We start from the raw sequence: 16,076 nt of genomic DNA, 5'->3' as shown, positions 1-16,076 counted from the left end.
CAGAAGAAGAAACATATTCAGTAAATTTACACAAAACTTTAATTTGAAACACAATTCTTCCGAAATAATGGAGCCAACACTTCCTGAATCTAAAAGGCCCGTGACCGGTTCGTAATTTATTTCAATTTTGAGGAAGGGCACAAATCCTCGAGTATTGGAGGCAATTTTGAGACATTATTTACGACCTTCAAAAGATGCTTTAGAGGGTCCTCCCACCTCAGAAGATACGATGCTAGATTTAAACTGGGCTGGACCTTGAGAAGCTGATAGTGGTGAGGACCCAGCCGGGCACGCTGATTTGGTTAGCAGGGGTAGAACCAGAAGTAGAATTACAGTTCTTGGCGAGATGAGTGAATGACCCGCATTTGAAACCTCCTTGAGAAGATGACGCTGCATTTTGGGTCCGTTAGTTTTTAATAGAGGACACTTATTTCTCAGATGGTCCGCCGACCCACACACATAACATTTGCGGGGAGAGAAGGTTCGGCGTGGTCGTAGCCGAGAAATATTAGAAAAATATGAAGGTCCTCGAGCGACTCTCAGGGTATCAGTGTATCTTATTCCTTCCGCGGGCATGGACATGGCCTCGTGTTCAGCAAACGTTTGCGGACGGGAAGCAAATGATCTGTAAGATGGGGAAATGTCATCAATGATTGTCTGTACAATTTGACCTTCGGAATAATGCAAAAGAAACACTCTGGTGTAAAACTTAATGTCTGATACGAAATCCGCTAGAATTTCACCTACCCTTTGGACTCAGAAATAATGCTTTTGAATTAGAGATGATAAAGCTCTTGCTGGGATAAAATTTGCCAACGAGTGGGCGTGGAAGGTTTCGATGGAACTCCTTTCTGATATCGCATTAACAATCTTATCGGATAGAATCCCAACAGAGTAAGGATAAATGATCTGTAATATATATGAATGCGAGAGGGCATAGTCCTGAAATTCTACTAGATTTTTTTTGCTAGGGGTTTTACGTCGCACCGACACAGATACGTCTTATGGCGACGATGGGATAGGAAAGGCCTAGGAATTGGAAGGGAGCGGCCGTGGCCTTAATTAAGGCACAGCCCCGGCATTTGCCTGGTGCGAAAATGGGAAACCACGGAAAACCATCTTCAGGGCTGCCGATAGTGGGATTCGAACCTACTATCTCCCGGATGCAAGTTCACAGCCGCGCGCCTCTGCGCGCACGGCCAACTCGCCCGGTACTAGAAATCTTAAGAATGCTATTACATCATTAGTTGAATTCACAGAAAATTTCTAAAACCCTTAAGAAGTACTGCCTATGCTGACAAATGTAATTTCTCCATTTTTGGTACGCTCAGGTAAAAGGTCCTTTGTCCTACAGATTTGAAACTTTATAGTGTTATTGTATGAACTTTGTTCTTTGCAATGCTGTCTTTAGTTTTAGCATTAGATGCATGGTTACGTTTTAGGAATTTTTTCCAAATTTAAAAAATATTCTTGAAAAATTTGAGTATTAGTAATTTTGTCTGGTCTCACATATTAACATATCTAAAATAACCTGATAGCTTTACAGAGAGAAGGTATGGAAGTATCACTGATAATTATTTCACATTTCTACCTTTTATAGTCTTCTGACTGAGCGTACCTATATAAAGAAAGAAACAAAAGCAGAGAAAATTAACTTTAAAGTTTAGCTTATATAAATCTTACTTGAGATGTAGTCTAGAACCCTCCTGCTGCATATTCCTCGTCCTCCTTGTCCTCCAGACTCCTTTTTATTGCTTTCCTTGACTTCCTTATCTCGGCTTCCACTATAAACAGCTTTATATCCTCCATTTTGATCCGACGAACATCAAAAGCTTACCGAGCTCGATAGCTGCAGTCGCTTAAGTGCGGCCAGTATCCAGTAATCGGGAGATAGTGGGTTCGAGCCCCACTGTCGGCAGCCCTGAAAATGGTTTTCCGTGGTTTCCCATTTTCACACCAGGCAAATGCCGTGGCTGTACCTTAATTAAGACCACGGCCGCTCCCTTCCAATTCCTAGGCCTTTCCTATCCCATCGTCGCCATAAGACGTATCTGTGTCAGTGCGACGTAAATCAAATAGCATCAAAAGCTTCAAATGCACTGAGCGAATTCCACCTTGGTTGGATCCCCAGCTGTTCTAGTAGCTTAATTTTGCCTGAATTTCCCATATTAAATGATAAAACAGCATCATGTACCGCCTAATTTTAAGGTTTTTTATCCAACAAAATTATGTTTATGCACACGGCTCCAAATAACACTGTTAAAAGGCCCGTTTATACACTGACTGACAGAGCAAATGCAACACCAAGAAGGAGTGGTCAGAACTTTATGCCAATTGCAGGGTAGACTGACGTCACTGAGGTATGCTCATGATGTGAAATGCGCCGCTGTGCTGCGCACGTAGCGAACGATAAATGGGACACGGCGTTGGCGAATGGCCCACTTCGTACCGTGATTTCTCAGCCGACAGTCATTGTAGAACGTGTTGTCGTGTGCCACAGGACACGTGTATAGCTAAGAATGCCAGGCCGCCGTCAACGGAGGCATTTCCAGCAGACAGACGACTTTACGAGGGGTATGGTGATCGGGCTGAGAAGGGCAGGTTGGTCGCTTCGTCAAATCGCAGCCGATACCCATAGGGATGTGTCCACGGTGCAGCGCCTGTGGCGAAGATGGTTGGCGCAGGGACATGTGGCATGTGCGAGGGGTCCAGGCGCAGCCCGAGTGACGTCAGCACGCGAGGATCGGCGCATCCGCCGCCAAGCGGTGGCAGCCCCGCACGCCACGTCAACCGCCATTCTTCAGCATGTGCAAGACACCCTGGCTGTTCCAATATCGACCAGAACAATTTCCCGTCGATTGGTTGAAGGAGGCCTGCACTCCCGGCGTCCGCTCAGAAGACTACCATTGACTCCACAGCATAGACGTGCACGCCTGGCATGGTGCCGGGCTAGAGCGACTTGGATGAGGGAATGGCGGAACGTCGTGTTCTCCGATGAGTCACGCTTCTGTTCTGTCAGTGATAGTCACCGCAGACGAGTGTGGCGTCGGCGTGGAGAAAGGTCAAATCCGGCAGTAACTGTGGAGCGCCCTACCGCTAGACAACGCGGCATCATGGTTTGGGGCGCTATTGCGTATGATTCCACGTCACCTCTAGTGCGTATTCAAGGCACGTTAAATGCCCACCGCTACGTGCAGCATGTGCTGCGGCCGGTGGCACTCCCGTACCTTCAGGGGCTGCCCAATGCTCTGTTTCAGCAGGATAATGCCCGTCCACACACTGCTCGCATCTCCCAACAGGCTCTACGAGGTGTACAGATGCTTCCGTGGCCAGCGTACTCTCCGGATCTCTCACCAATCGAACACGTGTGGGATCTCATTGGACGCCGTTTGCAAACTCTGCCCCAGCCTCGTACGGACGACCAACTGTGGCAAATGGTTGACAGAGAATGGAGAACCATCCCTCAGGACACCATCCGCACTCTTATTAACTCTGTACCTCGACGTGTTTCTGCGTGCATCGCCGCTCGCGGTGGTCCTACATCCTACTGAGTCGATGCCGTGCGCATTGTGTAACCTGCATATCGGTTTGAAATAAACATCAATTATTCGTCCGTGCCGTCTCTGTTTTTCCCCAACTTTAATCCCTTTCGAACCACTCCTTCTTGGTGTTGCATTTGCTCTGTCAGTCAGTGTATTTAGGGTTTTCCCATGCAAGCGTTTCTTCAATAAATCGGGTTGGGCAAAATCCATAGAAATGGGCTTAATCAGAAGCATCACTTCTTGTGGAAGTCCATGGTGTTTGTAGGTTCCCTTGTCCTTATTATACGTGCACCAAGAACCACGACAAGCAACTCAGTAACCCGAAATAATAAGCTAACATAAAAACCTTGAAAAATCTAATATTGCTATAATTTGAAATTGGAATAAAGAGGTTATCTGTAAAAAAATTATGTAGTTGGATTAAACGTATTCAGATCCTAGATATTATCTGTACATCATACGATATAATTATGTTTTGGAAAACTTCATGTTAGTTTGTTCTCTTTTTCTGTCTAATCTTAGGCAAGTTTCGGTACTGATGCCGTTTGTGCTATTTTGGATATTGTGGGCAACGTTTCTTCATAATATCTTGACTGATAAGAAGCTCTAACATAGTTTATGCGGTTCAATGATGTATTTGCATTTCCTAGAAAGTTATCAAAAAGTAAAATGCAGCTTGCATTCAGAGGAGGGCGTGGCATTTGTAAGTGGGAAGGCCCATGGAATATCCAAATTATGGGCACTTGTAACGCGATTTGGCTTAAATAAAAAACGGTGCTCCATTGTACACATATCAAAGAATACTAAAATACATTGAAATGAAATTCGCAAATTTTTGCAAAAGTTGAGGTACGTGGCAACATGGCTAAAGGGTGCAGTAAACTGCTAAAACCCGGTGATATAACCGGAGGGGGCGCCGGAGGTTGAGGAGGGTCGAAAGCTACATTACTAATAAAAAGAAGAAGTTGTTGTGGATCACCAACTGGATTTACAACTTGTTTGGATGGGGCAGATGCTTGTTGTTGTTGTTGCACAACCACCTATTCCACACTATCAGAAGACTTGGGTCCCTCTCGCAGACCCAGTCAGCAATTGATTAACTTAGAAATATGATCAGCCGAGGAGTTAGTCATACTAGAATGTTTGTCACTGAGTTTCAGAGATAATAGATCCCCCACTCTATTTTAAGAGAGAAATAGCCTAGGTTGAACCCACTTAAGTTGATTACCGAAGCGTTCACCTCCTTCAAAAAACTCCGAATAGTGGCAAGGTCAGTAACGATAGAGATGATTGTGTATAATGCATCACCAACTTCCTTCTCTACATACACAGGCATATTAACAGGCAACTCCAAAGAATCTTCGAGTCTAGAAGCATCTGTTGCAACCGTTCCACCAGACTGGACCTTCCTAATGGATAGTTCATAAATAACTTCTTCCTTGCGCAAATACCAAGGAGCGAGAACCTCTCAAGCACCAGACATAATAAATGAACATTTTCACAAAATTTTAAAAAATCGGTAAACCGAAAATTTTTAGTATTCATTTTCAAATTTTAGGAAAAGCTGTCAAAAGAGGCTTTGTCCAGGTCCATTCATCACGCTCTGCTATCACTTGTTACGGAAATGTCATGGAATGGAGAGGTGTAGGCCTAAGAAGGTGCCAGGGTGAATAACCAAAAACAAATAACAGTTAAATGGAACAACAATGAGCTAGTCAGATCAGGTACAAGAATTGAATAAGGGATGAGCATTATAGCTCTGAAGGTACAGTCTTTTACAAAACCATGTTTGATCCACTCAATTATATAGTCTAGGAGTTGGAGCATCAAAAGTTAATATAGTCCGGTCTCTTAGAGGCACAATTTTCTTACGCAATTAACTACACAATCACGCCAAGTGAAGCACAATTGCTCCGACCATACATGAAATGGATAAGTACAGATCAGAGATATGGAAGCATCTGAGACCAAACAAACGTAGAAAAATAAAGTCACCATAAATTAAACCGGTGACACCAGGGGGCTGGATAAAATGGAGACCTGGTCATCATTTTGAAATGTTTACTCACATTCAAAACAAAAAAAGATTTAACAAAAGAATTTAAGTTTCTTACAATTTAATTAAAAGCTTATCTTCGCCGGAAAATTACATTTTAAAATCTTAGTGCTCAAAAGACCAGAAAAACTTACGGTCGACCGTTTATAAGAAAATAAATAAATCAGTTAATAAATAAATAAATAAATAAATTAACTAAGACTACGTACAATTCTGATGAATCGCCTCTCCAGATTTGAGATACCTTTTAAATTTCATTAGATTTCTTTGAAAAAATTCATACTTCCATCATATATTTTCCCATCTTAAAACAAATTTAACATAAATGGTGATCTCTTGATATTGAAACACCATTTGGGGTACATTCCAAGGAGCTCCCACAAGGAAGGGTAGAATATTACGATCAAGTTCCCAAGACTAAGTTCCCCATAATAATAATAATAATAATAATAATAATAATAATAATAATAATAATAATAATAATAATAATAATAATAATAGTAATAATAATAATAATAATAATAATAATAATAATAATAATAATAATAATAAGGTCCGAGACACAAGGCAGGAAAATATGCCAGCAGGGAGATAAAAATGCCAAAATTAATAAAGCGAAAAACAGGTTAAACCACACACAATACTAAATTCTTTACAGGAACATCAATTCATTTCCACCAACATCCATCAACAATCAGCATCTCCATTAATCAACATTAGCATTCACATAGCAACAAATACACGCTAGGCTAGTTGAGGAAAAGGGTCAATTATAGACCACCAAACAACAATAGGCATATAAGAGACAAAAGAAAAACAGGACGCCGAAAGATCACGAAAATACAAAATGAATTAATTTAAAAATATAATAAAGAAGAAGGAAATGAAAGTAAAATTAAGATGGTACGTGAACGTAAATTCCACACCCTTGTAGCAACTCGCTTGGATAGTAACCCTGCCAAAACATTGCGTTAACCCCTACTTATTAGGGCTAGAAAGCCAATACCAAACATTAAGTTTTAAATTTACAATTTACAAGAATAAGAATTAATATTAATTCATAGCGGACGCAAGTCCCTAGTAAACAAAAGTGGTTTATATGGAAGATTTTTCTTTTTTCTTTGACACGAAAAATGTTTAAACACCCTAAGGCTAAAACGTAGAATTTAGTTGATGCAAAGTTACGTCCTATCGCGGCACGCACTTCACATTTTGAAATATTCAGTTCACACACTTGGAATAAGTAAAAGGTGATTTGGAAAACACTTACAGTGCAATATCTTGCCGTAGTCGTGAGTTTGCTTGATCATCATATCCTTACTTACGTATGGTAAAAGTAATCGTCAGAAGGCACTCAAAAATTCCAGACGAGGTAATTTAAAGGGTAATAATAATTTTTAAAAAAACATTAAAAGTTCATGAGGGCGCAAGCCCTCTCAAACCAACTTCATCCCGGATCCATTATGATTTCGCCATCCATTACGCCAAGCGGAGGAGCACACCGTCCTTCCATCACAGCAGCCTAGCAAAAACGTTAATGACGCCTACCCAGAAGCCTACAAGTCAGACCACAGTCGCAATGTTTTCGTGCGCATACTTGCTCGGTGGGGGGGGGGCCACTGGCGAGGGTTCATACCGACGACACTAGAATGTAGGAGAATACTGGAGAAGACACTGGCTGGCCATACACAAACGATGGACACATTAATAACTTTCAAGCCGGCGGAAGTTCATGTTCATAAATAATGAAAATCATGGTTATCAGTGACCATGAATCACTTGATGAATAACGTAGCGGTAAATTACATCAAAGACACGAATTTCAACGGCCATGCAGTCAGTACTAAAGTATTTACAGAGAGGGTACAAATTATTACTCCGGTAATACTAACAAACTTCATATAATGTGTTTACCGTCATTTCTGCTCAACGATTATCAAATAAGGAGGGCAATGAGTGCCCATTCTGAGTGGCCCCAATGTAAAAATAAGAGATTTAACAAGATCGGCTGTGAACAAAGGGCTAGGAGACGAAACACTCGCACTCACTTTAGAAGAGCTCTTAAAAACATAAATGGTCTTATGGCCCGAAGTTGCAGAGGCTAAGCCTATACTACAGAGGGGCGACTAAAAGAGAAATATTAAAAGCCAAAACGTGTTATTTAGGTTTAGAAAATATTAGTCACTCCATACCAAGTTGAATGGGAGTCAACAGAGGGTTATCACACTTTGTTCCCTTACTTTACATGTTTCCCAGCGGGGATTGAACAGAGTCCTCAGGCTTGCTGAAAATTAACATTTAAACTATGACTTTATAATTTTATTCGTACATTAAGAAAAGAAGTTTGAAACATTCCCTTCAATCTATCTGCCTGGAGCTATCACATGTTAAGAAAGTTCTGCCATTACCTTGAGTAGTTGGGCCTTCCGAACGCTGACCGGCAGCCCCTGCCTCAGAATAACACGCCCCACTCACTAGACCGGAGTGATGGAGAATCCAATACAGCCCTAAAGCGCACAGCTTCTGTAGCATTTCCGAGGAGAAGTTTCCAAAACTCTTTTCAGATTGGCAAGATGACTTCACAAACCCCCAGTTTTAATTGGCTAGAGAACATATACACAAAATTCCTGATTGTTTAATAACTAAGAAAGAAGGAAGCCGTAGGAGTGTTGACAATTTGACACACAAACTTAAGGTTCGCCATCTTCAAAAATTTAAAATTCCTTTAAGAATTGTCCTTAACCCCGCCAGAGGGGGCACCTAGGCCGATGGTAGAGACCTCTAAGAGTTGAAAATCGAAGTATCTTGCCTTACACTAGTTCGAGTTTCATGACACAGGCGGCCTTTACAGAAGGAGCGCAGTTTAATGGAACGGAGAAGGTGTACCTCCGGTATAATAACAATGGTATAGAGGACCGCGATATAGTAGAGGAGGTCAAGAATGAATATATTAAGGTAGAAGAGGTCGAAGATATGAATATAACAATGGTAGATGAGGTCAAGATATGAATATTACAATGGTACGGGAGGTCGAGATATGAATCTTCATTGGGGTAATCACATAAATGGGATTGTAAATAAAGGGTACAGATCTATGCACATGGTTATGAGGATGTTTAGGGGTTGTAGAAAGGATGTAAAGGAGATGGCATATAATTCTCTGGTAAGACCCGAACTAGAGTATGGTTCCAGTGTAAGGGACTATCACCAGGATTATTTGATTCGTGAACTGGAAAAAATCCAAAGAAAAGCAGCTCGATTTGTTCTGGGTGATTTCCGACAAAAGAGTAGCGTTACAAATCTGTTGCCAATTTTGAGCTGGGAAGACTTGAGAGAAAGAAGTCGAGCTGCTCAACTAAGTGGTATGTTCCGAGCTGTCAGTGGAGAGATGGCGTGGGATGACATCAATAGACGAATAAGTTTGAGTGGTGTCTTTTAATGTAGGAAAAGTATGAACATAAATTTGGAATTCAAGAGGACAAATTGGGGCAAATATTCGTTTATAGAAAGGGGAGTTAGGGACTGGAATAACTTACCAAGGGAGAGGTTCAATAAATTTCTAATTTCTTTGAAATTATTTAAGAAGAGGGTAGGAAACTGTCACCGTGGTAACGTGCTTGAGCCCATTCCATAAACATTTTCGGACTGGCAATTTCGCCGAGAAAATTTGTGTCACTGGGCTTTTGCGCCAAAGTGTTTCCAACTGTTATTATTCTCTAGGTCGGGCGCTGAGCTCCCACTTCTTTGAAAACTTCATATGTATTCGCCAACTGCGTATGTTAGATAATTGTTCCCTCCTACTTCGTGCTACCCTCTTGTGCTGGCGGTCTAAACTTGTTCGCCTCTCTCTCTCTCTTGCGAGGGCCAATCAGCGCACGGCTACATCGAGTCTGAGGCCACGCTTGATTTGATCGTTGAGGCAGCCATGATTTGCTGGTCGTCTGTTATGGAGGAAAGACGTGCATGCAGTCCGCTCCGTGTCCTGGCTTGGGAGTTTACCATGACCCCAGCATAATTTTGAGGGTGTTTTCACCATTAGGAGAATGTTTCTAACGACTTATTTACCATCCTCGTTATTTTTTGGAGTATCTTCAAGTGATTTGAGTGCATTCTGCTAACTGCTTCTATTGTAAATGTACCGGGTGGTACACCTCCACGCCGCTAATTCAAATATTGCGCCAGTTGAAACTGAACTTTAACAAACTGTATTAACTCAACGGTTTCTCGGAAGATGTCACTACTGTAAATTTGGTAATTTTGAAGTGTTCTGAACTGTGTCTATTTTGATTTGTGTTTGTTTGCTCCGTATCAAGAAGTTTGAACATTCTCTAACATATGTCGCTACCCAAAACTATGGTAACACACTCTGGTGCAATGGAATGAACTTTCTTGAAGAAATATTGTATTCCTAAGTTTTATTTTTACTAAATTTTGTTCTGTGGCTTGTGGGTTGGCAATATAAATCCTTTCTTTCCGCCCGTTTTGAATGTAACCAATCATGAATTTACGTAATTAATTTTCCACCAATAAGGTGTTTCTTCCTCGTCTTGTGTATTAGTTTTTGCTGTTGGCCAATAAAAGTTTGTGGGCGGGTTGTTATCATTCATGAAAGGTCTCGAATGTTCCACGAGGGTATATAAACTGCTGATTTTCTTGTCTCGGTGCCACTTCAGTAACATCTCTCTTAGTGTATGAATATGTAGCAGGGGGCGGGAAGCGCCTCTTTCTTCAAGCAGCAGTTCATCTACAAGGTAATGGCCTGTTAACATCTTCATTTCTTGCTAGCTCAGCAGTTTAACTCTCGAGGAGGGTTCGAAACCTTTAGTATGTAACCTACATTTTTAAAATGTAAATTCTTTTCTGTCTATCTATAAATTACAAATCTGTAAAGCGGGGATGGAGAATGCTTCACCCTCTCGAACTCCCCTTCATTTTTGAAAAAGGAGGTGACTACGTTTTCATAACCGTTCCTCTCTTCTTTAATGTAGTAAAGTTTTCTCATACGTGTCACCTCCCTAGCTTGGGATTAGCCCCTGTATGATCGGCCTAGCGCCACATAGGTTTTAGACAAAACTTGGTGTAGGGGTGCAAGTTATCGCCTCCATTCAATTTCGTATTTTGGGCCATTTACTTAACCCGTTTGTTTTCCTTCCTGCGAAGGCCCAGTAGATTGGGTACGATATACCCCTGTTTCTTTATTATGCCTTGTAGGCAGGTTGTGTTAGAGTCCGTTATTATCTTTATAGGCTTGAAAGATCGAGAGCGGGACAGCTCTTTATAGTGTTGTGGTAAAAGTGCCTTAGAGAGGCTTGAGATGTAAAGTTGGGAGCTAATGCTCCATGTAATTAAGGGTGTTCTGCCCTTTGGTATCTTGTTATTGTGAGCTGAGAGCTCAGAAATTATATTTGGGGCTCGAAGCCCAGATCTTGTAATAACCCCTAAATCTTGTGATTTCTTTGTACCTGATTTTGGCTTGTTGTTGACTTGTTAAGCTTACAAATTCTATGTCATCATTGTTAAGTTTTGAAAATATAACCTTTGTTAAAGTTTTAAATTAACTTTAATTTTGCAGTTGAGACCTATTCCCGCCCGCACCTGCTTTCACCTCTAACTACCTCGGATATCTCCGTAACAGTAAATATGGACAAGCCGATAAGGCATATTTACGTGTTCCTGCAAGATTCTACAAACTGTTTTATTTACCTGGGTATTCATTCTAAGTTTTCTTCGCTACGTGTGATTTTGGCTTCTAGAGAACTATAATGTGAATGTGCGTGTGTTTGGTACGACGCTTCGAAATTACATAAACTAAATTCAATCATTTTCCCCTTTCGTGTTAAAACGTTTATCGGGTCTTAAAAGAAAAAAATGTGAAATCTTTTGGTATTTACAAAAGGACTTGAGATTATTGTGAAGCTAAATAATTTACTACTATACATTTGAATTTGTAATTTGACTACGTTACTATTATTATTTTCGAGGAGGCATTTTGCCCTACTAAGTATGTCTTAAGGTATATTTTGGGAGGGTTATTAACCAAGGGAGTTTCTACAAGGTTATTGAAATTTGGGCTTGTTCCACTCTTAATATTTGCCTTCTATTTCTCTTTGAATTTTTAATTTGTTTTTGATATTCTCTTGGGGTCTTTTGGTGACTTGATTATCTTTTGATTCTTTAAATGTAATTGACTATTGGTGTATATTGGCCTCTCGATTGGCCCTTCTCTATTCACTGGCGTGTATTTGTTGCAATGGTGATCACAATGCTGAGGTTTACAATTGCTAATTCTTGTTGATTGATGATGGAAGTAATTGATTTCCTTGAATAGGATTTGATCTTGGTGGTAGTATTACCCGTTATTTTTCTAATAATTATTTCGGTGAATCTTCTCACCTTTTATGCTTAGATTTACCTTCACCTTCGCGTTAGTTTAGCAACCTTATTTTACCTTTATCTTGGAAACGTGATTTTTTTATCTTCCTTGTGGGAACTCGTTGGGTGATATTTAACCCCAAAAATGTGTATTTGCATTGAAAAAGGGTTAGCCCTAATTTAAATTCATTGTTTGTTTGCAAATGGTTCACAATAGGAAGGGTAAAAATTTCAAGGTGTATTGAAATCTATCAAACTCAGATCTGAGATGTGTAACTTCGCATTGTTGTAAAGTTTGGAACTTTAATTAGGTTCCTTCTTTAATTTTAACCGGCCGGCCGTGTTTAAGTTGGCTCTGTTAATTGAGTACTAAGTATATCAGTCTTTTTCTTTCAAACGGGGATGTCCTATTACATTATTAGTTGCATTTAAACAATTTAATTAAAATATTTTGATTCCTTAAAAAGAAAATGTTATTCTTTCATTTATGTTTAACAATTCAACTCCGTGACAGGTTTTATCTTAAATTCACGGCCCTCTAGATAGCAAGATGACTACTTGTGGTAAATACCTTGTTCATCTCTCCCAACGACATGAAAGATGCTAAATAAACATATTCGTTACAGCGCCCCTGACTGAAGCTCAGTGAACTATGGCCGCCATGACAGTTGCAGGCAAGAAAACTTGACACTTCAGTACTGTCCTAGCCGCATGTCACTGTAGCTTAGCCCTATTATCAGTTCACGAATGGATGTGGTTATTTTTGTTGCAAAAGTTAAGTCTTATTTAAACGTATCAAGTTCAGACGTTTTGAAAACACTGTTACAATTGATAATCATAGGACTCTTAATGAAATAAGGGCAGGAAATCTGGGAGCCGTTTGGTTGGAAAGAAGAAGAACAGTATTAATTTGTAATAATAGGTTATGCGATTTTCTTTATCAAGATGCCCATGTCATGCGTAGCATTTAACGTCACCAATCGCCATCAGAAGGGTAACGTTACATTTCACAAGTAGGCCTTATGTATGAACAATTATTTGCGGGTTATTATAGTATAGGCCTAAATCCAATTTCATATACCACAGGTCATTCTAATAATGGCATATTTTTTTCAAGGTTTCTTTTGAACTCCCCCTGTGGGTGGTGGCGGTAGAAAAGCACACACGGTACCCATGCCCGTCGTAGGAGGCGACTAAAAGGGGTCCCAGGGGCTCTCAACTTGGAAGCGTAGTTTGCGACTACGGAGCCCTTAGCTCTGGCATTGCTTCCACTTACTTGTGCCAGGCTCCTAACTTTCATCTATCTTATCCGACCTCCCTTGGTGAAGTCTTGTTACTTTACGACCCCGACGGCACTGGAGCATTCGAGGCATAGGGAGTCTTTCAATTTCATGCCCTTCGTGGCCCTCGTCTATAACTGGCCGATTCCTTCATTTTTCGAAGTGTCGGATCCCTTCCATTCTTTCTCTCTGGTTAGTGTTATACAGAGGATGGTTACCTACTTGTACCTCCTCTCAAAACAATAATCACCATACCTCACCTTTCCTGGGACTACAGTGGAGAGAGAAGGATTTAATATAGTATCATTACAATACATCTTATGAATGCACTTCTAGTTTAATTGTTATTTAGTTACCCTACTTACATTGACGTTTTAACATATTTCGTCAAATTTTATTGTTAAAGAGGAACACAGTCCATTGTCACATAACCACAAACGAATTATTTACATTGGTTAAACACTGTCATCACACAACTTCAACGGTACTTTAAAAATATTTTTATCATATTTATCATATTTAAATCCGGTTTTATTGCATGAAACGTAAAGAATAACGAATCTAATGCCTACGTCTATACAAGTACAGCCAACATGCCATGGCAACTGTCGTTTGTTTTGCCTGTAAGTGTCATGGCTGCCAGCAGTTCAAGTAGATTCAAAGATGGCCGGCAGGTAGCAGTCTGTATCTTTCATGTCGTTGATCTCTCCTTATATGTTGTATCTTTATGGTGCTTGCGTTATTCAGAGCTGGTAACCGCCAGATAGGGAATCTGCCACCTGGGCGATTGCCCTAGATGAAGATCAGTATTGATTAAATGAATATAAGAATGGTAGGGGAGACCAGGATATGAATATGATAATGATAGGGGAGACGAAGATGTGAATATAACAATGCTAGAGGAGATCAAGGTATGAATATGACAATGGTAGATGAGACCAAGATAATAAAACAATGGTACAGGAGACTAAGATATAAATATAAGAATGGTAGAAGAGACCAAGATAAGAATAAAACAATGGTGCAGGAGACTAAGATATGAATATAAGAATGGTAGAGGAGACCAAGATAAGAATAAAACAATGGTACAGGAGACTAAGATATAAATATAAGAATGGCAGATGAGACCAAGATAAGAATAAAACAATGGTACAGGAGACTAAGATATAAATATAAGAATGGTAGATGAGACCAAGATAAGAATAAAACAATGGTACAGGAGACTAAGATATAAATATAAGAATGGTAGATGAGACCAAGATAAGAATAAAACAATGGTACAGGAGACTAAGATATAAATATAAGAATGGTAGATGAGACCAAGATAAGAATAAAACAATGGTACAGGAGACTAAGATATGAATATAAGAATGGTAGATGAGACCAAGATAAGAATAAAACAATGGTACAGGAGACTAAGATATAAATATAAGAATGGTAGATGAGACCAAGATAAGAATAAAACAATGGTACAGGAGACTAAGATTAAAATATAAGAATGGTAGATGAGACCAAGATAAGAATAAAACAATGGTACAGGAGACTAAGATATAAATATAAGAATGGTAGATGAGACCAAGATAAGAATAAAACAATGGTACAGGAGACTAAGATATGAATATAAGAATGGTAGAGGAGACCAAGATAAGAATAAAACAATGGTACAGGAGACTAAGATATGAATATGACAATGGTACAGGAGATCAAGATATGAATATGACAATGGTAGATGAGACCAAGATAAGGATAAAACAATGGTACATGAGACTAAGATATGAATTAAGAATGGTAGAGGAGACCAAGATAAGAATAAAACAATGGTAGGGTAGGTCGAAATATAAATATATTAACCCTCAAACTGCCTCGTGACATTTCCAGTGTATAAACTGCGTCGTCGGGTCATTAATGGCACCGAGTATGTTCTGGCGAATAACTCTGTTGTTTGAAATTTCTTGATTGAACCATTATTAGGCTATTTTACTACGATATATTACTTACAGAATTTGCACATAAAGACGCGCCTTCTTAAGAATGGCAGTATTTATAAACGATTGTTTACGACCATTACATCACTACGGTAATTCAAATTCAAACATAATAAGAAATTTAAGAGTTTTTGCAAAAGAAGTTCAGCATAAATTTAATGACGTCTATTTCACGCAAAAGGGCAAAGCTTATAGCAACTAGAAAAATTAAGAATTGCGTTCATGTTTCTCAAACAGTCGTATTTCACAACAGTTCAATTAGCACTACACATTTCCAACTCTATATTCTTGGCAAATCACCTGTTTCTGCCGTATACAGCTGATGTCTCACCACATAGTGACCGCAAAGTTTCTTGAGAATTTGGTGTACTTCCTTCATTTGAGTCAAACTCTTCCTCCGACGCAGAATCATATACAGAATTAAAATCAGGATCGTCATCATGCTCACTATTATCGGCATCCTCGTCGATTACCAACAATAACGTAAGAAACTATTGCCTGTTATAAGAACAAGTTAGTTCACTGGCATCATAAATGACCCACCGACCCAGTTTGCGGGTTAATGGTAGAGGAGGTCAAGTTATGAATATAACAATGGTAGAGGATGTCGAGATATGAATATAACAATGGTAGAGGATGTCGAGATATGAATATAACAATGGTAGAGGCTGTCGAGATATGAATATAACAATGGTAGAGGATGTCGAGATATGAATATAACAATGGTAGAGGATGTGGGGATATGAATATAACAATGGTAGAGGCTGTCGAGATATGAATATAGCAATGGTAGAGGATGTCGAGATATGAATATAACAATGGTAGAGGCTGTCGAGATATG

General features: G+C 39.7%; 1 protein-coding gene across 3 annotated transcripts in view; it reads right to left on the bottom strand.

Moving 5' to 3' along the window:
* Positions 1-16,076, bottom strand: part of LOC136882337 (uncharacterized) — a 292,794-nt gene that overhangs the window by 247,979 nt on the left and 28,739 nt on the right. The gene's annotated exons all lie outside the window — the stretch shown is intronic.

The sequence above is a fragment of the Anabrus simplex genome, chromosome 10 (genome assembly GCF_040414725.1).
Source record: "Anabrus simplex isolate iqAnaSimp1 chromosome 10, ASM4041472v1, whole genome shotgun sequence".
Classification (NCBI taxonomy): domain Eukaryota; kingdom Metazoa; phylum Arthropoda; class Insecta; order Orthoptera; family Tettigoniidae; genus Anabrus; species Anabrus simplex.
Note: the sequence above shows the minus strand (reverse complement) of the source record. Positions and strands in the feature narration are given on the sequence as shown.